Source organism: Natator depressus, chromosome 7 (assembly GCF_965152275.1).
Source record: "Natator depressus isolate rNatDep1 chromosome 7, rNatDep2.hap1, whole genome shotgun sequence".
Lineage (NCBI taxonomy): Eukaryota > Metazoa > Chordata > Testudines > Cheloniidae > Natator > Natator depressus.
Window position 1 is genome coordinate 25,707,675 of NC_134240.1, and position 26,807 is coordinate 25,734,481.

Below are 26,807 nucleotides of genomic sequence, written 5' to 3' on the forward strand. Positions count from 1 at the left end.
TCATGACAGAAAATGATTTCAGCTGGCTTTGGATAATGCAAATGTCATACCACTGAGGGATTAAATCAGTCTGCAATCTGACTGGCTGAAATCAACTTCATTGGGCATAATATTTTATTATAGAAATGCCACAAAATCTGTTCCAATCAAGGCTGTTCAACAGTGTCTATATATATGGGTGAGCCAGGAATAAAGTAAAACACAGATCTGAAGTGCTCCGTGAAGCCATTACCCTACAGCAACATGGTTAAAAAGAGGCAGACAGTGATTTATTTGTGAAATTCCTGGAGTGGAGGAGAAGTCTTGAAGCTGTAGTCTGAGGTAAATCTGTCATAATACAATGATACAAATTATGATTTTGACCACAAAAAATATGATAGTGAGCAAAGGGGGGGAGAGGCAGAAAGGAAAAAGTACATTCCCCAACATGAAAAGTCAGTGATTAGAGCTAGGAAACAGAATGTTTGTTTGTTTTTTAAGGGACATTTTCCTGGTTCACCTCTTTACAAAATAAATTAATAAATAAAAGTATCAGTTTCTTAATGCATTTTGCAACATAATACATTTCTTGTGAAATAAATTGGACTCTGTATACTTGAACTTTTAATTTGGCAGTTGCAATAACTCATTTCCTATTTGTCCCCCCCCCCCCCGCCCATAGCCTTAATTTGGCCTATATATATATATACACCTAATGTAGGCATGTGGCTTTGAAAATGTTGGCCTTTTGAATAGAGGCAAGAGAATAGTTTAATCACAACTGGCTCTACATGCTGACTATTTAATTTTGGGCTGTCTTATAACCATCAGCCCTACTTCCTTTCAGACCCACACATATTAGGTGGGGAGAGTGGATCCCCTAGGTCTGCAATGAGTGGAGAGAGACAAATACTTGGGTGGGAATCCATGGGCTTGCAGTGCCCGTGGTTCTGCTGCTAGAGCTCTTTTTGCTCTGTTATTAAGCAGTTTGCTGCTGCCCCTTGTGGCAGGTTGCTCAGCCCTAATGAAAACCCAGCTCCTCGGGAATGCTGGGAATGTTGAGTCAGGGACTAGCAAACCAAAGAGCCAGGCTCGCAGTTTACTGAGAGAGACTCGCTGAGGGACAGAAAGACGAAGGATAGAAATACACAAACCTTTCCTGACTGCAGCAGACTCCCTCTCTCCCTTGCCTCTTAAATGTTCGCCTGTTCCAGCTCTCCACGCTGCCTCTTTCCTCAGTGTAATCAGCTGTCAGCTAGACTTGATGTTGTAAAATCCATGTGAGGAGGAAAGACAGATGCAATGATTTGAAAGGTGAGAAGCTTAAGCAAGAATATGGCCATAATAGATGTGTGTATTAATTTTGATTAACAAAATTGTTATATATTGCTGTCTAAAATTATGTAGTGGCTGAAAATTAAGAAAAAAATGGCAAAAAAGGTTTTTTTCCCCATCCCTTTAATATATTGCTATAAATGTGACCAAGTGCACATCTTATTCTAGTAGCAATGAGTGCCTCTCCCTACAGAATCATCTACATACCTTTCTTGCAATTTCTCCTAAAATCAGCCATATAATTGTCATTTTTGTGAACAGTTTACAAATATTATTCTTCTTGTATTAAAGTCTAGCATGGACTTGATGAGAATTTTAAATTCCTAGCTTTGTAGCTCATATAATTTGTAAAGCTTGGTGTTTTCTTTTTAAAGACAAACAGTGTCAGAAAAAAACCTGATTTATTTTTTCTTTTTGTGGCTGGGAAAGGGAAATCAGAGTCAGACTAACAGGATATTATTTTGCAGTTATATAATGAATGAATACTTAGTGGGGTTGCACGTTTACAATGCTGTGTGGGTTTAAGGATCATTTTAGGTGGCCCAAGATTATGATGCAGATGATAAAGCCCAGGAATAGATTTATCATACATACAAACAATTTTTTTTCTTAAAGAGCTGGAGTAATGTGAGGGGGAGAAGGGTGGTGTCTGTTTTATTAGTGTGTGATTGATTTCTAGGCGGCTACCTGCTAAGGCTTGTGATGGATGGAAGGGAATCTACTCCCTTAGCGGCGAATTGATATTTCCCTTTTGATGGACAATCCAACAGGCCACTTGCACTGGCAGAAACTGGCTCGTTGCAATGAGCACGGCCACTACGTGTAGCCGAGAGGAGGGCAAATCTCACTTGTCAGGGATAGTTTCCTGCTCTGGCTTTTTAAATCAAGGGTTTCACTTAACCATTTGTTATTTTTCCAATCAGCTGCGGGCCCGGTCCCCCGACCCCCCCTCCCCCCGTTCAGTGCCCCTTCCCCACTGCTCCACCGAAAGGGGGAGGAAGACTTCTCTAGCCCCCTTTTCCCCACAGGCGGGCAGCGTTCTCCCCCAAGTGGCTTCTGCGGTGCTCCTTCATTTCCCTAGGGCGCGCGGGGTGTAGAAAGAGAGACTCAGCACCTGCCTCCGCCCCCTTTCCGTGCCACCCCGCGGGAAGGGAGGACGTGCTACGCGCCAGTTCCCCCGCCCTGCCATCACAGGGACATAGACAACTCCTCTAGTGCCTTCCTGAGCCACTCTCCGCCCCCCCCCCCCCGCACGGGGCGATGAGGGAGAAACACCCACCGTAACCCTAGGCTCCCTCTCAACCCTCAGTGCACCGAGAGGCCCCCGGGCTCCCCTCGCGTGCCCGGGTGAAGAGCCCCACCAGCCCCCAGGACTCTTGCAGCTTCCACCACCCCCCTTGCATGGCACGTGTGTGAACGGACCCCAGAGGCCGGGGAGGTGCTTTTTCTCCCCCGAGCCTGCTCCAAGAGTGAGAAGGCTGCAGCTCCTCGCGTTGCACAGGAGGAGCGGGAAATTTCCTCCTGCTTCTATGGAGGCAAGAAGCTCCCACCGGCCTCCCCTCCCTCACCGCTTCAGGGGCGAGCGTCCCTCCGCCTCACAGCGCCGCCCGCTGGTTCCCGAATAACTAGGGAGGCAATGGGCTCAGTTCGGCTCCCTTTTCTGCCCGCTGGGGGAAGGAGGAGAGACACCGCCCCATGAACAGGAGAGGTGGCTTCCCATCTCCCTTAGCTGCCCCCGAGCAGGAGAGGAAAGAGTGCCTCCCATCTCTTCCTCTGCTAAGGAGCGGGGTGGACGAAAGGCTCACCACTGTTCCCCTCACTGTCGTCTCCCTGGGAAGAGGAAAAGAGATTCCCCTCTTCAGTGGGGTGTGTTAGTGAGACACTTCTCTCCCCTAGTGCTTCTCGTTGCTCTGGCAGAGGGGAAAACTCCTTCCCAGGCTCCTCTCACTGCTGTGGTAGTAAGGGAAGGACTTGCCCCACCTCCCCTCACTGCCCCATGGATGAGTGAGGAAAAACATACGTTCTGGCATAGGTCCCCTGAAGTGCCTCCTGGGGGAGAGGAGAGACTTCCCCTTCCCTTACTTCCCTGGAGGGGAGTGGAGACTCTCTGGAGGTCCTCTTATTGCCTTATGTGGTAGCAGTGAGGCAGACAGTCTCCCAGATCCTTTCACTGTTTTACGCTCTGGGGGTGGGAAGAGACTCACTCTAGCTCCACTGGCTGCCCAGTTGGTGCTGGAAGCAAGTCCGTGCTGCTAGGGTGTTGATGTGGAGGCCCAATTCCCTGATTCCCCTATGCTGGTATAGGAAATTGACTCTCTCCAGGTCTTCTCACTGCCTTATGGAAGTAGAAGGGTTTAGAGGGACACCTCCAACATTTGTGTGTTTGGAGACCTTCCCTCAGTAGTTCTTCAACTGCCCTATGTGGGAGAAAAGGCTTTGCCCATCTAAACTATTCTACTGTTCCCATAACATAAGAATGGCCACACGGGGTAAGATCAGTGATCCATCTAGCCCAGTATCTTGTCTTCTGACAGTGGCCAGTGCCAGATGCTTCAGAGGGAATTAACAGAACAGGACAATTATTGAATCATCCATTCCCTGTTGTCCAGTCCCAGTTTCTGGCAATCAGAGGTTTGTTGACACCCAGGGCACAGGTTGCCCAGACCATCTTGGCTAATAGCCATTGTTAGAGTTATCCTCTATGAACTTATTTAATTCTTTTTTGAACCCAGTTATACTTTTGGCCTTCACAACATCCCTTGGCAACGAGTTCCAAAAGTTGACTGTGAGTTGTGTGAAGTACTTCCTTATGTTTGTTTTAAACCTGCTGCCTATTAATTTCACTGGGTTACAATGACCCCCTGGTTCTTGTGTTATGTGAAGAGGTAAATAATAATTCCTTATTCACTTTCTCCATACTGTTCATGATTTTATAGATGTCTATCCTATCCTCCCTTATTCGTCTCTTTTCTAAGATGAGCAGTCCCAGTCTTTTTAATCTCTCCTCACACGGAAACTGTTCCATTCCACTAATAACTTTTTGCCCTTCTCTGACTAAATCTTTTCTAATTCTAATACCGTTTTTGAGATGGGATGACCAGAACTGCATGCATTATGCATTTTACTGGCTTATTATCTGTCCCTTTTCCTAATGGTTGGCTTTTTTGACTGCTGCTGCACGTTGAGCAGACAAGTTCAGAGAACTATCCACAATGACTCTAATATCTCTTTCTTGAGCAAATTTAGACCCCACCATTTTGTATATATAGTTGGAATTATGTTTTCCAGTGTGCATTACTTTGCACTTAGCAACATTGAATTTCATCTGCTGTTTTGTTACCCAATCACCCAATTTAGTGAGATCCTCTTGTAACTCTTCACAGCCAGCTTTGGACTTAACTATCTTGAGTTATTTTGTACAGTTGACCCTTTTCTTGATCATTTATGAATATGGCCTGTGATGGGATGTTAGATGGGGTGGGATCTGAGTTACTACAGAAAATTCTTTCCTGGGTATCTGGCTGGTGAATCTTGCCCATATGCTCAGGGTTTAGCTGATCGCTATATCTGGGGTCGGGAAGGAATTTTCCTCCAGGGCAGATTGGAAGAGGCTCTGGAGGTTTTTCGCCTTCCTCTGTAGCATGGGGCACGGGTCACTTGCTGGAGGATTCTCTGCTCCTTGAAGGCTTTAAACCACGATTTGAGGACTTCAATAGCTCAGACATAGGTGAGAGGTTTTTCGTAGGAGTGGGTGGGTGAGATTCTGTGGCCTGCGTTGTGTAGGAGGTCGGACTAGATGATCATAATGGTCCCTTCTGACCTTAATATCTATGAATCTATGTTGAACAGCGCAGATCCCAGTACAGATCTTTGGGGGACCGTGTTATTTACTGTCTCCATTCTGAAAATTGACCATTTATTCCTACCCTTCGTTTCCTGTCTTTTAACCAGTTACTAATCCACAAGAGGACCTTCCCTCTTATCCCATGATTGCTTGGTTTGCTTTAAAGCCTTTGGTGAGGGACCTTGTCAAAGGCTTTCTGAAAGACCAAGTAAACCATATTGACTGGATTACCATTGTCCACGTGCTTGTTGACTCCCTCCAAGAATTCTAATAGATTTAAAAGCAGTGTTGACTCTTTCCCCAACATATTGTGTTTATATATATATGATAATTCTGTTCATTACTATAGGTTCAACCAACTTGCCTGATACTGATGTTAGGCTATAATTGTCAGGATCACCTCTGGAGCCTTTTAAAAATATCAGCATTACATTAGTTATCCTCCAGTCATCTGGTACAGAGGCTGATTTAACTGATAGGTTACATACCACAACTAGTAGTTCTGCAATTTCATATTTGAGTTCCTACAGAATTCTTGGGTGAATACCATCTGGTTCTGGTGACTTATTACTGTTTAATTTATCAATTTGTTCCACAACCTCATCTATGGACACCTCAGTCTGGGACAGTTCCTCAGATTTGTCACCTAAAAAGAATGGTTTAGATATGAGAATTTCCCTCATATTCTCTGCAGTGAAGACCAATGCAAAGAATTTGTTTAGCTTCTCTGCAATGGTTCTGTCTTCTTTGAGTGCTTGTTTAGCACCTTGATCATCCAGTCGCTCCACTGATTGTTTGTTTGGCAGGCTTTCTGCTTTTGATGTACTTCACTTTTTTTTTTTTTTTGGTGTTGATTTTTTGTCTTTTGCTAGTTGTTCTTCAAATTATTTTTTGGCCCGCCTAATTATATTTTTACATTTTACTTGCCAGAGTTTACTCCTGTCTGTCTTCCTCGGTAGGATTGGACTTCCAATTTTTAAAGGATGCTTTTTTGCTTCTGACCACTCTGTGGTTTAGTCATGGTGACATTTTTTAGTCCCCTTACTGTTTTGGGTTTTTTTGGGTGAGGAGTATACATATTTAGTTTGAACCTCTGTTTGTTTTCAAATACAGTAAAAGCTGCCAAGAGCAACCACTCATGGGAGTTAGCAAAAGTGGTTGCTTGTAAGAGGTGGTCTCTCTTCAAAAGTTTGAACACCAGAGAGTGGTGGTGTTCCAAGGCCTCTGCAAGCAGTCACTCATGTTAGGTGGTTTCTCTTCAGAGGTGGTCTCTAAGGCATGTTTACTGTAGTCGGCATGCAGCTTGCAGGCATTTCACTCTTGTGACTGTTCTTTTAATTTATGTTTAAATAGCTTCCTCATTTTTGTGTAGTTCCCCTTTTTGAAGTTAAATGCTTCTATGGTGGATTTCTTTGGTATTTCCCCTCCTCCTTAAAGAATGTAAAATTTAATTACATTCTGATTGCTATTACTGAGTAGTTCTGCTCTTGGGCTGAATTGTGTTCTGCACTTAGGACTAAATCAAGAATTGCCTCTCCCCTTGTGGGTTCCAGGACTAGCTACTCCAAGAAACAGTGGTGTCTAGAAATTTTATCTCTGAATCCCATCCTGAGGCGACATTTACCTAGTCAATATGAGAATAGTTGGGAAATCCCTCTTTATTATTGGGTTTTCTGTTTTTGTAGCCTCTCTAATCTCCCTGAGCATTTCACAATCACTGTCACCACCCTAATCAGATGATTGGTGGTATGTTCCTTCTGTTATACTCTTATTATTCAAGCACGGAATTTCTGTCCATAGAGATTCTGTTGTAGTGTTTGATTTTTCATTTAAGATTGTTACTATGTTTGAGTCTTTTTGCTTTTTCACAGATAGTGCTACTCCCCCAAATGTGCAACCTACTCTGTTATTGCTATATATTTTGTACCCTGATATACCACCACTGATTACTATAGTTCCATCAAGTTTCTTTGATGCCTGTTATATCACTATCTTTATTTAATAATACCAGGCACTCAAGTTCATGCATCTTAGTATTTAGACTTTTAGCATTTGAAGACAACCCTTATAAAATTTGTCTGTATTTAGTTGTCTGCTTTCATGTGATGTAATTGGATGGGATTATTTTTTGTTAGATTGTTTATCTTCAGTTCCAACCTGTACTTTTTCAGCTTCTATCCGCTCTTCTTTATTAGGATATATAGCAGGGGTTCCCAAACTTGGTTCGCAGCTTGTTCAGGTAAGCCCCTGGCAGGTCACGAGACGCTTTGTTTACCTGAGCATCCACAGCTATGGCTGCTTGCAGCTCCCAGTGGCCGGGAACGGTGAACTGTGGCCACTGGGAGCTGCGAGTGGCCGTACCTGCGGACGCTCAGGTAAACAAAGCGTTTCGCTGCCTGCTAGGGGCATACCTGAACAAGCTGCAAACCAAGTTTGGGGACCCCTGATATAGAGTATCTCCTTTAATAAATCCTTCCCTAAGGGATGTTTCTGTCCAAACTGTGTGCTTTCGTGCACTTGTTGGCTTTCCCTCAGCCCTTTATTTAAAAACTCCTCTACAACCTTTTTAATTTTACATGCCAGCAATCTGGTTCTGTTTTGGTTTAGGTAGAGCCCATCTTTCCTGTATAGGTTGCTCCTTTCCCATAAGGTTCCTCAGTTCCTAATAAACCTAAATCCTTCCTCCCAACTCCACTGTCTCATCCACTTATTTAGATCCTACAATTCTGCCTTTCTACCTGGCCCTGCATGTGGAGCTGGAAGCATTTCAGAGGAGCATTCCCCCAAGGTGAAAAGGAGAAAGAGATCTAAGGCCACTAGGGCCTGTATATGTCTTCTTCAGAGACAACTTCTCTCCCAGTATTTATAGTACTTCTATCCATCCTAACATGTTGTGTTTTTGATCTAACATAGACTGTGAGAGGCAGAGTCAGTAATTTTTTTTCACTTTAAAAATACCAGGCACAACTTTGTAATATTCTTGCATGCATTTTTGTAGTGTTGAGGCTGATGTACTGTGTGCTCTTATGTATATCTTTTCCAGTCTTCGGGGTTCTTTAGTGTGTATCCTCAATGTATTTTTTCAATATATATGATAGTCTTTTGGATGCTGTTTTGTGTATTTGGCAATGCTGAGTGTGGCTTACCAGATGCTTTGACTTTTAGTTTGCAATGTTAATGCTGGATTTTCATGATTTTTTACTTTTATTTTCTTCATAGTCCTTGAAGCGGGGCAAGTATTACTTTAAAGTAGGTAACTTCATTTTGAGAATCACCGGTCAGCAGGGAAAACTTGGGAAAAGTAAAATACACCACATTCTTAGAAACTGCATCAAAAACCATGGGTACAGAGTTGCTTTGGTTTCAGGCTTGCAAAATTAAAACCCAGTGACTGAGACTTTACAAAATTGAAAGCAAAACCATCACTCCCTTTTTGTCCCTCTCTAGTTTGTACTAGCAATGGTGATTCTTCTGGGCGATACTAAAAAGAAGAAATTGAAAATATAGATCAGCAGAAAAATCAATTAAAATTGTTCCAGAGCATTTTTGCCTTTAATTGGGTTCACTTTTTGTTTGAGTGTGTGTTAATGACTCTTTAAAAAATGATCCTTTTGAAGTAAAGTGGATTGGATTTATGCTAGGCTATCGCTGTGCATATCTAAGGTGTGAAGTAAATTGGGTTTTTTTCTGTTCTGCCTCGGAATGGTTGTAGGCTATATTTGGGGTCTAGGCAAGGCTATAAACGTAGATATCAAATGTGCATTTGTACAGAAAAATTTTGGGTCTGCATCTCCATTCTACTAAATATTGGTTCCTGAGCTTCAACTCGCATGCTCTGTGTTATTATTTATACCAGACAACTGGTGCTTTTTATCTTTTGATAAATTCCAGTGTTAAGGACAGAGGTAAGAGCTTCAGAAGATATTTAGAATTAGTGTAACAGTTTGGGCTCTTTTCAGGGAAGTCTAGCAATTTACTTGGTTTATTTGCCTGTGATTTCTAATCCCTACTTCTTAAAGTAATAATTGGTTCATTTCTTTTTCCATGAAGAACCTGGTCCAGCAAGGATCATGGTGATTCTGATAGCGCAAGTTAAGCCTCATCAGCCATGGTATCCAGAATTTGGAGAGAGGCTGGTGACTCCCTGTCTTTGTCTCTGGAACCATCTCCTATCATGCATTCAATATCTATAGAACCCCATTTATCTATGTCTGTTGATGTTGCTCTTGAAAAGGTTTTCCCACAGTGACAGTGTTTTTTGTGGCAGAGAATCGCTATGTTAATACGCTTGCATGGCAGCATACTACCACACGAGAGATCTTTTGGACCTTGTGTTGGTGAAAATGGCTTTAATTTCCTGTCATTTTTCATCTAAAGATACCCAGTTTCTTTCCAGGGGAGTCTGTACAGTGGAGAAATATTGATTGTCTTAGGGTCCAGGCAGAAGTCTTTAGTAGCATATAACCTGCCTTTGGTTCCAGTAGGACTTTTTATGGCAGTGGGTAAGGTACATCTGAGGATAAGAGCTTGGTTCCACAGTAGGGTTGTAAGCTGTCCTTGAATGCCTAGGTGGATTTGCCCTTCAGTTGCCTAGAGAAATTCCTTACTTCTGAAGTCGTGTTCTGGAAATAAGGAACAGATGAATTTTCTGGGCTAACGCAGACCATTCTCCAAGAAACCTACTTTTACAGTATAGCACTTATTTTAAGTGAGAATTTGGAACAACTACTCTCTGGCCAGCCTGTCTTCTTTCTTTAATGACCAAATTACCATTTTTTTCAAGTGCCGTTCCATTTCTAATATGTCTATTTGCATATTTAAAAGTTTTAAACTGTTTGCATGTCATGCTAGCACATTTTATGGTACTGCTCTGACTACTCATGGCCCAATGCTGCAATAGAACTTAGTGGCTGGTGTTTGGAGAAATAAGTATCTTTAGCAAGTAAAATGACTGGAAAGATTGTGCTTTAGAGTTTAAAATAATTAAAAATTAAAAAAATATAAAAATTTAGGATGTAAGCATGAAAAGATAAAGGGAGGCAAAAGATCTGACGAGAGTAAGATAAATGGTAGCTTTACCTGTGAAAACTGCTAGTGTTATTGTCATTCAGATAATTGTGTGCAGTTGGGATAGGTGTTGCTGGAAAAGGGGAACTGGTAGGACAGGTTATTAGTTGCCAGTCTGGTTATCACTGTGAATGCAAGGGAAACAGACTTATTTTAGAGAAAAGGAGAGAAGTAGAAGTACAGTGCTGTGACTCATGCAATAAGGGTATTATTAATAGGATACAGAGCATTTTACCTCCAGGTAACTACTGGTAGTTCAGATCCAGTGCAGCTGATGCTGATGTAAGGTTAGTAAAATAGGATGAATGCTCAGTGGCTTATGTAACATACATTGATGGTCTCAGTCCAGTTGCAAATGAAGTTTACACAGTCCAACCTCACAAATGGAACCAATAACACACTTCTGATTCCCAGAGGCTATTAACTGAATTGATCCGGAGATTGTACTATCTCATTGCTGGAAATGGTCCCTTCATGTCAAATTTTGAGGGAGATTGCATTGCTGCTGCTCCTTTAGTCTTCAATGCTGTTAACCCAGCACCTTTCACAGGCAATAAAATTAATTTAAAAATTAATTTGCCATGAGATACATGACCAACGTAGTATTTCATTGTGTGTATATTATACACTGTATGAATCTTCTGTTTTCTAAAAAAAAGACCTCCTAGGGTCTAAATTTTTCTGTGACCTCATGAACTATGTCTTTACAATTTTCTCCCATCTCTCCTCTCCCGAAAAGAAACATTACTTTTTTGAAATTCAGCTTCCTTGTCACATCATTCTTTGAATACTGAGACAGGATTAGCAAAATAGTAGAACATGATAAAGCATAACTGCATTCAGTCTTGGTTCTTTTTCTGCTGCTACTACAGGAAGATACAGGTGCTCCTAAATGCTTCTTTTGGCCTCCTCCTTTGGAAGAAACAGTTTGCTGTGAAAGGCATATTTACTTTTGATTGCCAAATATTGGCAGGTATGCTGAACTGTGGCTTTTATACAGACATCTTTAAAAAAAATAATTTGTAAATCTGCTCAGACAACTCTTTTTGCTAAGTAGAATAACACTGAAAACAGATGTTAGATGTTCATATTAGATGTCTACAATAATGGCTCACAATTTCTTATGAATTGGCATGGATAATACTCAAACAGATTAGGCTCAACTTTTGTACTAAGGCAGGAAAGGACGGTGTAATATAGCAGAAAAGTACTATGAAATATTTAATAACCTCAGTTGTTTGGGAATTCAGTTCTGTCTCCTCAGAAAAATGGCAACTCCAGTAGCAGAGTGCCTTCTAACAGTATTTTAGGGAACTGGTTCTGTACTGACTCAGAGAGAAAGGACATAATCACCAAAAACATTTCCTACAGCACCTGCATATTCCTTGGAGGGCTACAATATAAGCCTGGATGCAGTCCAGCCCAGTTCATTTTGGGCACAATCCTGAGAAGTGATGTGCACCCTCATCTCATGCTGAAGATAATGGAACTGAAGGGTGCTTCACATCTCACAGGATTGGGTTCCTTATGAATTTTGATGAAAACACAGCCTAAAATGTTATGGTGCAAGTCATAGTACGTACACAGGCATACATATCCTTACTGGCTCAAATGGTTCGTCCACATAATTTTGCTTTATATTTTATGACTTTGTATTTTTTTAATTGAATTGGCCTCGTTAGCACTGACCCCCCCACTTGGTAAGGCAACTCCCATCTTTTCACGTGCTCTGTGTGTGTATACACACCAGGGATCAGCAACCTTTGGCCCACGGCCCGCCAGGGTAAGCCCTGTGGCTGGCCGGGTTGGTTTGTTTACCTGCCGTGTCCGCAAGTTTGGCCGATTGCAGCTCCCACTGGCTGTGGTTTGTTGCTCCAGGCCAATGGGGGCTGTGGGAAGTGGCGGCCAGCACATCCCTGGTGAACCGCAGCCAGTGGGAGCTGCAATCGGCCTAACCTGCGGATGTGGCAGGTAAACTGCCCGGCCTGCCAGGGGGCTTACCCTGGCGGGCTGCAGGCCAAAGGTTGCCGATCCCCGATATATACTGCTTACTGTATTTTTCACTCCATGCATCTGATGAAGTGGGTTTTAGCCCATGAAAGCTTATGCCCAAATAAATTGGTTAGTCTCTAAGGTGCCACAAGGACTCCTCATTGTTTTTGCTGATACAGACTAACATGGCTAACACTCTGAAACCTAAAACCAGATGCTATTCTATTGTTTTCCTGAACAAAAATAATGTTCTTATTACTAAAAGGAAAAATTGATATATGGTTTTATCCTGCAAATAGTTGAGTGTGTATAATTTTACTAACAGGAGTAGTCCTAAAGAATTCAGTGGAAACTACTCCTATGGATAAAGGTCTGGGCTGTTCGGTGTGTGTGTGTGTAAGTGCATAATTTTTAAAGGCACTTTAGGAGCCTATGAGATGAAACGATGAAGTTTTAGACATTTATTTGTTTAATAACAGTGTTAGTAATCAGATATAGAATTGTACACAAATTTGCTCAACTAGTTATAGATTTGGTTGAGTACTTTGTGTGTTTGTAGATATATATATATAATTTATTTATTTTAGGGAATCTTGAGGCAGTTTTATCATTGCGTTCAACTCCTATCTGTGAATTCTTTATATGAAAATAAATAGCTGATCTTTAGTAAATAGGTCACACTGTATGCTTAGTGTATTCACACTTTGTGCTTCAAAAAGTTATTTAATTTATAATCATTGTGTGTATATACAGACAATCATAGATATTTGAAGTACTGTAGGCATGTTTTACATGCCTTCTGGTTACTATTCTACCAGTAGCTTCTACGTTATGCAAATAATAAAATTTATTTTGGATTACTGAAACCTCCATCATGCAGTCCAAGTATGATTTTTACAATCATATCTTAATTTAATTTATAAGGAAAGAAATTATTTTCATATCATGACATGTTTATCACTTTTTGATTGAACTGGTTATCTGTATGAGTTCATTTTGTAGTTTGTAGAGCTGATGAATTATAATAGTGTTTTATGAAAATCATGCGTCACTTATTGGATATCAAAGGGAAAACAAATATAGAGAGTGATCCTCCATAATGAGTTGATATTGTGTTAAATGAGCCTGTTGCATGAAACAGTATAAATGGCTCTTCTGTCTGTTCCACTTTTAAAAATCAAATATGGCCTTATCATCTACATCACAAATTTCTGCAAAGTCTAAAATATAATAGCTGCTGTACCCAGGGTCTTTAACCCCCTAAATTTTGTATGGGTCTTTTTCCCAATCCATATTCTTACAACATAGTATAGAAACTAATATGAGTGATTAAAGGAAATCCTCCTAAAATGTTCAAATTTATAAACAACTTAATTTCTTCTACTGATGGGCTTCCTTTATCTAAAGGGCCTGAATGGAAGAATATACACAAATATATTCCCTATGAGAAAATAGGTATATATAAAAATCAAGCCTTAATATAATAGCCTTTATTTATAAATAAGATTTAAGCCTTAATCTTGCAATTGGATCTAATAATGAAGGGGTCTGAACTAACAAATCCAATTGCAGGACCAGAGTCTTAATTTGTTTATCAAGACTCTCAGCTCTTTATGCACTTAATACACATTCTCTCTGTTTTGGTGAGATGCTGAATTAGTTGTACCATGCTGCATGTATGGATTGTACTTGACTGCTTAAAATGAAGTTGGACACTCAAATGCAAATTATAGTCTCCAACTGGGGCAAAATAGTGTGAATATTTAAACTGTACTATAAGCATAATACTTCCAGTTTGTCTTATCCATTTTTGTTTTCTATTAATTTTTTTTAATCTTTCTCATTTTAGGCCATTCCGCTAGCATTCTAACAGTATGTAAACTGGACACTTTCCTTCCTGCGGAAAGTCTGGCCTAATATGATGAATCATTGATTTATAATATATATTATATTTGCAGTTACATACTGTTTCCATAAATGGTAGCTTTCTTTCATATATCTGGAACCCCCTCCATACTCCACTTGATTTTAAAGATGATCTGCAAAAGAATTTTTAAAAATTGGGCTTGTGCCATTTTTTCTTCTTTATGACTTAAAAACAAGGCCTGGAAGATTGTTAGAAAAGTGGTTTTTTAAAATGCATTAAAACTAGAAATATCAGGAATCGGAAGATTGATCTTCCCTAAGTTTGCTGGTGGACCTCCTCCAATCATATTTTTTGCAAGCTCTAACACCTTAATTGAAAGAGGAAATGTTGCTGAATCTTTAACCAAGACATTCTTTATTTTAAAATTTTAATTAATAACTGAAGTTAAATAGGTGTTAACAAAAAATCCCCACATTGTATGCTACCCATTGTGCATATTTTTCATGTTATGATAAATTATGTTTTCCCGATATTAATTAAAACAATTCTATCCCCAGACAGAGATCCTAAATATCACCGTGTACAAATGTCAAACTGTTTAGTCTGTAGTCTTTAAGCTCGAAAGACCCAAAAATCATGATGTAAAATATGAACTTTTTAAAGATCCATTTTTAATTGATTAGCACTCATAAATTAACAGACTTACTTAAAAATTCTGTGTGTTCAGTCTTTACTCAGAGATTGTGCTGTAAATTTGGGGAAGATGAATTGTATTTTTCATACAATACAAAGAGGATGAATCCTGGCTTAAATGCAAAGTTGAACCCAACCCTAATTAGGATGTAACTACAGTCTCCCATAATTACATATTTTTAAGCAAGTTTAAAAAAAACCCTCTAGATCGCAATCTCTCATCTTTGGGGAAGTTCAAAGTCTCATCCAAACACTGTAAATTGGACCCATCATTCTAGATGAAGACTACGGGTCAGATCTTCTGCTGCCATAAATTTGCATACTTGCATTGGCTTCAGTGAGCAACACTCATTTAAACCAGCTAAAGATCTGACTCTGTAACTATCATACATTATAACCTCTGTCCATTTTATATGCTGACAAGGTTGGGTGGTGGAGAGGCATACCTGAGAAGGTATGTGTGTCAAAAAGTGGCCACCTTTACTCTCCTTTTATTTTGGGCTGAATCCCACCCCTACAAATTTGCAACCCTCTGGCACAATTTAAATCTGTCTGGTGGCAGTCTTAAATTGTGCTGGCTGTAGTCCAAATCTTCTAGCTGCTGGATAAGGTACCTTTCAGGCAGCTTCTTGCTGGTGGACGAGAACAAATCTGCCCCTAACATAAATGAGGATCTGCTCCATCATGTTAATGGTTGCTTCAGGCTGCGTTTACAAACAAAAGTTGTAATGAATATTTTCCCTAATGTTTTTATGTGTGGGGAAGGTGTGTCTGAAAGACTGCTTTGATTCTGTATACGTTAATTAATTGGGTAAACCAAGAATTTAAGATTTTTTAAAAACTAAGGTTAATTTCAGTCTGTAATGGTAAATACATCAACTTGAAAATTGAGAGGGTTACAATAATGGCTATTTTGTTATATGTCATCTTAAATCTGGAACTTGAATTGTGATGAGGGAAAACTCAGATTTTATAGTAAAAACCGTGTCTTCATGATTGCTGCAGTAACAGTTTTTTTTTCTGGTTTAGTTTTCAGCTGAAAAACTGAGCATTTTATTTAATGAAATGTCAAAATTAAAATAGTACAGCACTTGCCAACCTAGTCAACTCCCTTGGAGACAATACTACTACATAGAAAGTGTGGGTTAGGAAGAACTAACTTCTGTGTAGAAAGCTTCAGAGAAGTGAAATTTGTTTCTTCTAGATGGAAATAGAATTATTTAAAAGTACCTCCTAGCATTTGCAGGAGCATTCGGTAAACATATCAAAATCAATATAGGGTGGGGGAATTAAAACAATGAAAAACTATTGTTCTAGCTCAAAGGAAGGCTGAAGACATACTAAGACTGAAATTAATCTTGTGAATTCTTACTTGAGGGTGAGGGGTAAGCTTCCTTAATCTCTAGGCAGTGGTGGGCAATATGCGGCCCATAGGCCAATCCGCTGGCAGGCTGCGAGGCAGTTTGTTTGCATTGACTGTCTGCAGGCATGGCTGCCTGCAGCTCCCAGTGGCCGTGGTTCGCTGTTCCCTGCCAGTGGGAGCTGCGGGAAGTGGCGCGAGCCACAGGGATGTGCTGGCTGCTGCTTCCCGCAGCTCCCATTGTCTGGGAACGACAAACTGGGAGGTGCGGGCAGACGGGCATTTACTGGTCAACGTAAACAGTCTCGCGGTCCACCAGCGGATTACCCTGACGGGCTGCAGGTTGCCCGTCACTGCTCGAGGGTCACCTGTCGCCTGCTGAAAGGACCTGCATGGCCCAAGAAGACCCAAAGGGGCACACTTGAAATGAATTTCTACATCAAGAATGATTAAAGGGTTAGAAAACATACCTTATAGTGATATACTCAAGGAGCTAAAACTATTTAGTTTAACAAAGAGAAGGCTGAGTGGTGACTTGATTACAGTCTGAGCCCTGACATGGGGAAAATATATTTAATAATGGGCTCTTCAGTCTAGCAGAGAAAGGTGTAACACGATCAAATGAGTAGAAGTTGAAGCTAGACAAATTCAGACAGGAATTAAGGTACTTATATATATATTTAATGGTGAGAGTAATTAATCATTGGAATACTTTACCAAGAGTCGTGATGTACTCTCCATCTCTAACAAATTTTAAATCTAGATTGGATCTTTTTCTAAAAGATATGCTCTAGGAATTATTTTGGTTTAGTTCTGTGGCCTGTGCTGTACAGGAGATCAGACAGGATGATCACAATGGTCCCTTCTGGCTGTAAAATCTATGAAAGTTTTAAAGTTGTGTGTGTTTGTTTGTTTTGGTGAATTTCTGTTTGTTTTTTTGTTGTTGTTTTGTTTTGTTTTTATGTTAAAAGCAGACAGGACCTGTATTTTTAAAAGTCCCTGGTGACTAAAGAATTAGTGAAATGATGATATGACAAGAGCCCAGAAGTGTGAGAATTGAGCAACTGAGAGGGGAAAGGACTTCTAACCTAACTCTTAGAACTTTGCTTTTTGTTAGCACTTAGTTAAATTCAATTACCAACATTTTCGATAAAGGATCTTATTATTAAACATCCTTGGCTCTTTCAATTAAGGAGCAAGAAATCAAAATAAATATGCACGGAGACATCCAACCTTCTTTGGAAGACAGTTTGCTTTGTAAAGTGTGTTTATTTTTGATAGCCAAGTATTGGTAGGTATGCTGTACTGTGCTGCTGGAACGTAGCCGAAAGAGGCTCCACGTGGCCCCTGCGCTCATCTGAATCCTGGGAGTTGGGGAATGCTGGCCAATCAGCACCCTCCTCCCCCAACTAGCCAATGGGTGACAGAGATTCCACTGGGAGGAGTTACCAATAGTCCTTTGGCAAGTGCCTCCCTCCCTTACTACTGGGGACTGTCTCTTTTTTACCACTGGCGCCATCAATTTTCCCCACCCTTTGATGCGGGTGGGTGGCATTTATAAAGATATGCAATATGTTCTACAGGAAAAATTAGGGGAGATCAGACTTGATAATTCTGCTATTCCTTAGGCCTGGTCTACACTAGAAAATTAGGTCGTCATAACTATGTTGCTCAGGGGCATAGGCACTGACTCCGTGGGTACTCTGGGGCTGGAGCACCCGTGGGGAAAAATTAGCTCTGCACCCACCAGCAGCCAAGCTCACCTGCTCCTCCCCCCACCCCGAGCGCCCCATGTCCCCGCTCCTCCACTTACCTCCCAGTGGTTCCTGCCTGGCCACGTTAGCAAGCTTCTGGGGTGGGTGGGAGAGGAGCGGGAATGTGGCGCGCTCAGGGGAAGAGGCAGGGCCGGGGCGGGGATTTGGGGAAGGAATTGGTATATTGGCAGGGAGGGGGTGGAGTTGGGGCGGGGACTTTGGGGAAGAGTTTGGAATGGGGGTGGGAAGAGATGGGGCAGGGGCGGGGCTTCATGGAAGGGGTGTAGTGGGGGCAGGGCTGGGGTGGGTCGAGCACCCATGGGAAGGAGGGGAAGTCGGTTCCTATACTCAGGGATGTAGATATTTCATTTTCCTGAGTGGCGTAATTCGACTGACCTACGTCCCCATGTAGACAGTGCTAGGATGACAGAAAAATTCTTCCATCTACCTAGCTACTGCCTCTCAGGGAGGTGGATTACTTACGTTAATGGCAGAATCAGTGCAGGTAGTACCTACACTGAAGCACTACGGCACAGCTTTGCCATTGTAGCATTTTTAAGTGAAGACAGACTCTCAGAAAAGCCATAAAATGTTTTTTAAAACAAAACACATCTCCTTTCAGGCCTTTTGATGTATCAAAATAACCCTCCTCCCCCAAGGCCAGTTCAGGTTATCCTGACTCAGGCAGAAGATGATATGTTTGGAATACTGGTAATGAGAGAGATTCCGATTAGACCTTAAAAATTATTTCTTTACACTGTTTAAGTACTAGCTAATGTAAAGTACTAGTCAGCTGAAAACTGACTGAACTTTAATGTAAATATTTAATTAAAACAGGGGTTTAGCTTTAAAGCTATTCTAAAAAGTTAGTTGTCCAAAACATTGTAGTAAAAAAAAGTGATGGTTTAAACTCAGTGCAGAGCCAGGACATTTTGAAAAAATAATACTGCTTTTTTTGTCTTTATTTTGAATATTAGAGTTAGCAAAAAACCTAAACCTCCGAAAAAATTTTTAAAAGGCAGTACTGACTTTCTACTCACCTATATTTGGTAATAATGTAATTGCTCATTCATTCAGCATGCCTGCTATCCAACATGCTTAATATTGCTTTTTGGGCAAACGGTTTTCGTTGTTGGAATTTTGTGAACACACAATAAGTATTAATTGCTGTCACTTTGCCTGACAGCAGTAGAATGCCTGACAGCTTTATTTTACAATCTTATACATTCTAAGATGCATATTCAACAACATTCCTTTTCTCGCCTTCATTCGCCATTCCATTCATTAGCTAGAATCAAATCCAGGAAAGAGCACCTCCTGTGAGGTGATGAATGCCCTCAACTCCCATTAACATCAGTGGGGGTTCAGGGTGCTCAGCAACGTGCACGATCAGGTGGTAGTAATCTGTTAAATTCTCATGCACAGATATATATATATATATATATATATATATATATATATATATATATATATATTTTGTTGTAACACACTACAACAGTGAGTATTCTGAAAATTTCTGAAATTATTGCTTAAATTATATGTTAGATGAAATTTACTATATTTGTGAAAAGACTATAATAATAACAGCAATCCAGTTTCAGAGCATGATTTAAAAATAATCTAAATGTGAATGTTGCCATTTGGTATATTGTAATGGTGTATGTTAGCAACATTTTAAAAAATCTGAACATATCAATATGTATTTTTATCCCTCCAGTTTTTTTAATTTAGTTTTTCAAACTCTTAACAGATATTTTAAAATATAAAGAATCATATTGTGTGGTTGTGACTGGTTTACAACCCCCCCTATCATTTGATCATTGCTCATACCTCCATGCAATAAACCAAGAAAGGACATTTTAATTTTGATAAACACAATGTCTAGTGCATATTGAACAGGCTTTTTGTTCATTATCTTTTTAGTATAGATAAAGTAAAATGATAAAGTGCTGTAGAACTCAGATTAGCTAATGAATGCACCCTTCTATACAATGTACTTCACTTCTCCATTTTCCAATTTTTCCTCACTTTTTGTTTTTAATACAGTAATAAATGTAAAAAAAGAATACTCAAAGAAAATTATATCCTGCTTTTCTTGGTAATGTGTTGAGTCACAATTAAAACAAGAAAAATCCCAGATAAAGCTAACAATAAAGCATAAATACCTCCAGTTCTGGGCCACTGGTTATAAAAGCATGCATTCCTCAAAACTTGGATAAGTCCTGCTTACCAGTCTATGGTGAGGGTATATTTTAAAGAATTCATAAAGGGTGCCAAGACACTTTTATTTGTGAAGTAGGCATGCATCTTTTTCAGAAACCTTTTGTCAACTGAGGTGTTTAAAAATGTTGGGAGGATAAATTATAAGGGAGAGTACAGAGACACTGTGTCTTCTTTCCTTCTCTCATCTACCAGTCCTTTTTATATCTGTTATTTTGTTTTCCTTTTACTCCCAGGGAACTTTAGAAGTACTGAACTATGTCCAGACTGTTTGGAGGGCTTTCTGAGCATATTAAAAATCAGGTTGCTAATGTCTATACTTACTTGGCAATGCATATTATTTTGTTTTTTTTAGTAAGCTTTCAATGAAGTTACAGATTTTGGAGCTCTCGGTAATGAGAACATTGGCAAGTCTTCAGGTGTTTCACTATTGCAGGAGGAGCTTGTTTCCAGGGTTTGGTGGTGACAGCTAGGAGATGCTGGACCAGGGAGGAGAAAGAGACTGTAAATGGTGTTTGAGATTCCCAAGTGGAGTTGCCAGGATTATAGTGGTGCAGCAATGCCACAATAATTAAGGTTGCATCACAACTTCTGTTTAAAGGTTGACCTTTCTAAGTTATCTAAAATTGACATGTTTAGTTGGATACCCTTTGAAATTTGATGTGCCTTACGAGAGTGCAGGGTAGGATTAGTGACCTAAATTTAGGTCATTTGAGCTAGGAGTTGCAGAGATATAAACCCTGAAAAAATTGCCATTTTTTCAAAAAGTTTTTAGGAGATGTGGTGGTGTTGTTTTTGCTCAGAGATAGAGATCAAACTATTGATGTGATTCAGGTCAAAATTGTCTCTATCTGTTGAGTTTTGCCCAAGTTTAGTACCCACAAAATCTTTGGGGATCCAACCTGAGAATGGTGTTTGGGATGCAGGAGGGGGCTCAGGGCTGGGGCAGGCAATTGGGGTGTGGGGGTGTTGTGGGGTGTGGGCTCAGGGAGGGAGTTTGGGTGTGGGAGGGGACTCCGGGCTGGGGCAGGAGGTTGGGGTGCAGGAGGGGGTTCCGGATGTGGAGTCTGGGAGGAACTTACTGCAGCTTCCAGGAAGCAGCCGCTAGGTCCCTTCAGCCCCTAGGTGCATGGGCGGCCAGGGAGGCTCCGCGTGCTGCCCTCGTGCCTGCAGGCGCCGTTCCTGCAGCTCCAATTGGTCACAGTTTCCGGCCAATGGGAGATGCGGAGCCGGCACTCAGGGCGGGGGCAGGGTGCGGAGCCTCCTGTGCCTAGGGACTGCAGGGACCTGGTGGCCGCTTCTGGGAGTTGCGTGGAGCCAGGGCAGGTAGGGAGTCTGCCTTCGCTCCAGGCCCCTGCTGCACCACCAACCGGACTTTTAACAGCCCGGTTGGCAGTGTCGATTAGAGCCACCAGGGTCCCTTTTTCACCGGGTGTTCTAGTCAAAAACCGGACGCCTGGCAACCTTGTGTATTGGAGATCTGTACCAAGCTTCATGTGTTTTTGTTTGTTTGTTTTTTGTTTTTGTTTCTTTAAGGTCTACAAGTCACAGACCAGAGAATCTATGGAATATAACACAATCAGCAACATTTTACATGTAGACTGATTGTTCAGTTTACAGACGATCAGATGCTACAATGGGGAATATGTTATAAATAGACAGATATCTATGCATGCAATGCGCTTGTGAGTCATTAGGAGATAAAAATATAGACAGGTACAAATGTAGAAAATTTCTCACAAGCTTTTAATTCATTGGAAGTGATTTAGCTTTAGCAAAATCCAAACAGGATCTTAAGAAAATTAATGGTTCTGTGTAGAAATATGTAAACAGAATGAAAATATAATAATAAATATAAAACAAATCTCAGAGCTCTGTGAAGATTATGTTCTTGCATGAAAACTGTATAATGTATACCACAAGAATATTAGTGAACTTGGAAATATAGTAGTAAACCAGTACTAGAATTAAAAGCTTGAGTTTTAAGGCTAATAAAAATAGACAGTAAAATTCAAATAAAATCCAGTGTGTGAGACTTAAGTAGATCAAGTGAGTCCATGATATTATTAAGTATCAGAGGGGTAGCCGTGTTAGTCTGGATCTGTAAAAGCGGCAAAGAGTCCTGTGGCACCTTATAGACTAACAGATGTACTGGAGCATAAGCTTTCGTGGGTGAATACCCACTTTGTCGGATGCATGATATTATTGTCAGCAGAGTACAGGTGATGAGATGAGGCAGAAATCTTGAAAATAAATGAAACCTAATTTAGAACAGCCATCAAGAAGTACTTTCTTCCTAAAATAGACTATTCTCTATTCTCAGATCTTCAGGGGAGACCCTAGAGTAAAATACCCAATAATTTTCTTTCTGAGCATGCGTGCTTAAGAGGCCCCAAATCCTTTTATACATTAAACAATATCTGATATTAAAATAATAACAGGTAGCTTTAGAAATTAATATAAAATACACATTTAAAAGCTATTAAAATAAACTGTTGAGACAATAAATGTGCAGTTTTTAATATTTCTAGTGCCACTAAATTGAAATGATTGGATTTTTAAAAAATGGAAAGTAACTGTTTAAAGAAAATATGACCCTGATCCATATCTAATTTGGACCAAATCCTACACTCTGTCCCAGTCCTGAGTAAATGAGCTTGGGAGGAAGAGGGGCCACAGAAAAGTTTGGGTGGGGATGGGGAAGAATGCAGTCCTCCCAAGCCAGTCCACATAGCTGTATTGGAGCTGCTCCAGGCCTGCCACTACAACCTCTGTAGCTTCAGTGGCAGGTGGATGCATGTGGTTGTGGATCTCCTGACTTTGTTCCTAAAGCCCCTTCTGGGGTAATATGCAGGAGATGCTTATCATTGGCATGATCTCTCTTTGATTTGCTTTCCAGCCTCCATGCCCTGAAACCCCACTGGTTTGGCTCTGGTTTAGGACACTCCATGCTTGAGGGATGGGGGCGGCAGTGTTTGTTTCTAAATGAATTACATTTTGTGCTGGTAGCATTTATTCAAGAGAAACGTTGTAAATGGAATTTAATTTCCAGGGTCTAAATCCTCTGCATGTGCCTCCTCCTCAGCCCAAGCTCACTAACTGGGTTTACTGCCAGTAGATTCTAAAAGCAGTGAGGGGTGGCTGCTACTATGACCCTGAGGTAAGTGTCCCCTGCTGGCCCCTGAATTCTGATACCTGCAGGATGCAGGAAATCCCTGTGGAGCTAGCTTGTATGGATCTCAGGAAGGGGGACCCTCTGTGTAGGTGCCCCCAAAACCTTTCTTGTCTCCTCCTTGCAGCAATTCTAAGCTGCTTCTACTGCATCTGGGGCTCTTCACAGCCATACAGAAAGTGACAGGATTTGCCCACAATTAATTGATTTGCTCCCACATAAGGAAACACTTTTGTATGCTGTATTTTGCACTGGCTACAGATCTGTAAAATTCAAAATTAGATATGCAATGGATTTCAAATTAAAATACACATGAACTGCAGATGTTTCTTAAGTAATTTTTCAGTTGCTGTTTCTTCACTTATTTTTTTTTCTTGTTTTCAGAACTTTCACATATAGGTAACATTATTAAAACAGAAATGTGAGCATATCACACAAGCACACAGTAAAGGAGAAGTCTAGGGAAAAGCAAGGTCTCTTTCTACAAGCTCAGCATTAGGCACTGAAGAAAAAAATCAGTGTTGAACAGGACCCAAATTATTGCTCTCTTACAGTCATTAATCTTAGAGACTTCATACATGCTAGAGAAGGAGGGCATTGAACAGACTACAGCTAAAAAAGGAGGGCTAAGTAGCTTAATAAGTGAATTAAAGGAGCCAATTAAAGGAGCTAATGTCATATCCATACCAAATTGTGGTAGAAATGGTGGCACTAGAACCCCAGACATGGTCCTGATATACTGTAGGTGAGTCCTGTGTTTCTCTGAGACACAACCTCACCAGTGCCTCAACCCTCCCATATCTGCAGCTTTTAAGTGAGTTCAGTTTAAACAATACTAAGGATTTTGGTAGTCCATTACCACTGCATCTCCTTGCTTATCACCATGCCAACTGCTTATCAGTGTGGAAGGGAGTTGCTCTTGGTGGTGGGAAGAACATACAAATTAGCTCCCTGATCTTTGAGTTATATGGATCCTCACTCTATATCTATTGCACTGTTATGGGGAAGTAGAGATCGTCAGGGATCTCTGACTATATTACAAAAAAAAATATTTGGTGAGGTGATTGGGGAATTATGAGAGAGGATCAAATCGTCCCGACCCCAATAGTCATGAGGTGTTGTGTGTCCTCTGCTTCAGTGACCTTAACTTCACTCCCTGACTGTTTTGGAGCTGAGATGTCAGAAATATTGTGTACCCTAGTGAAACAAGTGCTGTATACCATGTGGCAGCTGGAGCTGGCGAGACACAGATTTTGTCTCTTTACTGGGGGTATGTTTGGGCACCCAAATACTAGGATACTAGGCACTGTCGTAAGAACTTAGATAGGGAAACTGCATCAGTCTCTTCTAGGATTTGAGTTTGCCTCCATTACAGTAGAGTCCCGTAAGACTCCAGACAGCTTCAGGGCTCCATTCCTTGGGCAAGCCTTTGGCCTATATGATTAAAATGGTTCAGCATTACTCTACAGGCTGAGTAGTTCCCATTGACCTCATTAGAATTTACTTGTATACTTCAGCCGGAGAGCGTTGCTAGAGTCTAATTTCATATCCGCTATTTCTGCTTAAATAGTCAAAATTCCAGTACTTGTCGGAATGGATGTGCCTGTGCAGCATCCTGAAAAATTGAGGCTAGTTTCTATCCAAGCAGTTCAATTTCCAATAATTCCCTTCTCTAGTGCAAATATAGCCCTAGGCAAACTGGATCAACCAGTGCTAACAAAAACATTGGTTTGTATGAACCAGCTTAACGAGAGTCACTGTTTCCTGTTGGTTTGTATTTTCCCCAGCAGGTGAAAGGCAGTTCTGTTGTCCCAAAATACAGATGTTTCTTCCATATAGAAATAAGCCTCAGTAGTATAAGGGCCCTACCATCAATCAAACCCTGACCCCGCCCCTTGACCCATTAGCCCCGCCCCTTGACCCCTTAGCCCCGCCCCTTGACCTCTTAGCCCCACCCACCGGAAGTCCCGCCCCATGGGTTATTACTTCCGGGGTCAAGGCTGCCACATGACCGGAAAGCAAGGTGTGTCATGTGACACCCACCCCACCCCTTGACCCCTTTAACCCCACCCCTTGACCTCTGCCCCCCCCCCACCGGAAGTCCTGCCCCATGGGGTATTACTTCCAGGGTCAAGGCTGCCACGTGACCGGAAGCAAGGTATGTCATGTGAACCCTCTAACAACTCCTCCCCCCACCCCGCTACCAATCAGGAGGGGTTTTGTTCCGATAGGACCAAGAGGAGATTTGACCAATTAGGATGAGTTCCGGGGGCGGGGTGACCCGTCCGGAAATGATTCGTGTGACCCCTCTAACAACTCCTCCCACCAACCTCTACCAATCAGGCCGGCCCGAGAGCAGATTTGACCAAAATAGGGCAGGTTCTGGGATGGGGTGAACCACCCAGAAGAGGGGCGTATGACCCCTCTGCCAATCAGAGCGCAGCACCATCACCCCATAAGGCCCAGCGTCGGGCAGAAGAGGCTGTCTTTTACCAAGAGCGCGTGTTTTAGAAATCGTGGAAACATGGACTCCTTCACCACCCCCGTGAGAACTTCGGACTTTGTTTTAGCCCCGAAGGCCTTTGGACTTGTATGGAGAAAGTGCTACATCAGCGAGAGTTCTGAGGAGGACCCTTTGGCCCAGCCGTTGATGGACACACCGGAAACCGACCCCGAAACCCGGCTGCTTGTGAGGCCCCACGATGAGCGTGATGGCCTCTTGTTGTCCACCCCCCGAGAGGTGGAAGGTGATCGCGGCTTGGGGGAGTTACGGGCGGACAAGGTGAATGAAAAAGACGTGGCTCAGGTAAATGAATGTTTAAGAAGTGACGGTCGGGGTGGGGGTGTGTAATGGGGGTGGGGGGGGGAGGGCTAGGAACCAGGGATTGTGTAAATCAAAAACCAAGCAGTGGTGTGCTTACGCTGTTTCTTTTTTGAAAAAAAAATCTCTCAACAGCTCGATGATGCCTTTCTGGAGGCCTTTGAGAACTTACACATCGGTAGCCCTGTGGGAGTAAATGTATCATGCGTCAGCTGTTTTTGCTCATGTCTGAGACACAGATCTCAAGAGGAAAAGGACAAAATGGAAGAATGAACCAACACAGACACCCTCATGTTAGGAGTCATGGCGTCCATTTTTACAGGCGGTTGTAAAAGGTTGTGTTAAACCAGGCGATTAATAAAACTTATTTAAACGTGTTAATATGAATGTTGTCCCCCACCCACACTTGTGTTAGTAAAAGATGGTACCAGTAACAGTCATGTCTCCACAGGCGGCTCTGTTAAAGAAAATATATTACACCCCCGGGGAAGTTGGGAGCTTTGGCGGGGTGAACCCTCTTTTTCAAGTGGCCAAAAAGCATAGTAAAACTTTAAATAGAAGACAAGTAACAGCTTGGCTTTCAGACCAGGATGCTTATACTTTACACAAACCGGCTCGAATACGTTTTAAAAGAAACAAGACCATTGTTTCAGATGTGGATGCGCAATGGCAGGCAGATTTGGTGGATATGCACCAGTTCTCC

General features: G+C 41.5%; 1 protein-coding gene across 21 annotated transcripts in view; it reads left to right on the plus strand.

The window, feature by feature from the left end:
* The first annotated feature begins 1,059 nt into the window (after positions 1-1,059).
* The window catches only part of ERC2 (ELKS/RAB6-interacting/CAST family member 2), an 829,921-nt gene continuing 804,173 nt past the window's right edge, over positions 1,060-26,807 (plus strand). For 4 of the 21 annotated variants that reach the window (XM_074957756.1, XM_074957751.1, XM_074957752.1 and 1 more), the window contains exon 1: positions 1,061-1,293. The gene's annotated coding sequence lies outside the window, so the exon portion shown is untranslated. Of the gene's footprint in view, positions 1,294-26,807 lie in introns of all 21 variants that reach the window. The other 17 variants (XM_074957754.1, XM_074957755.1, XM_074957758.1 and 14 more) reach the window with 7 other exon arrangements.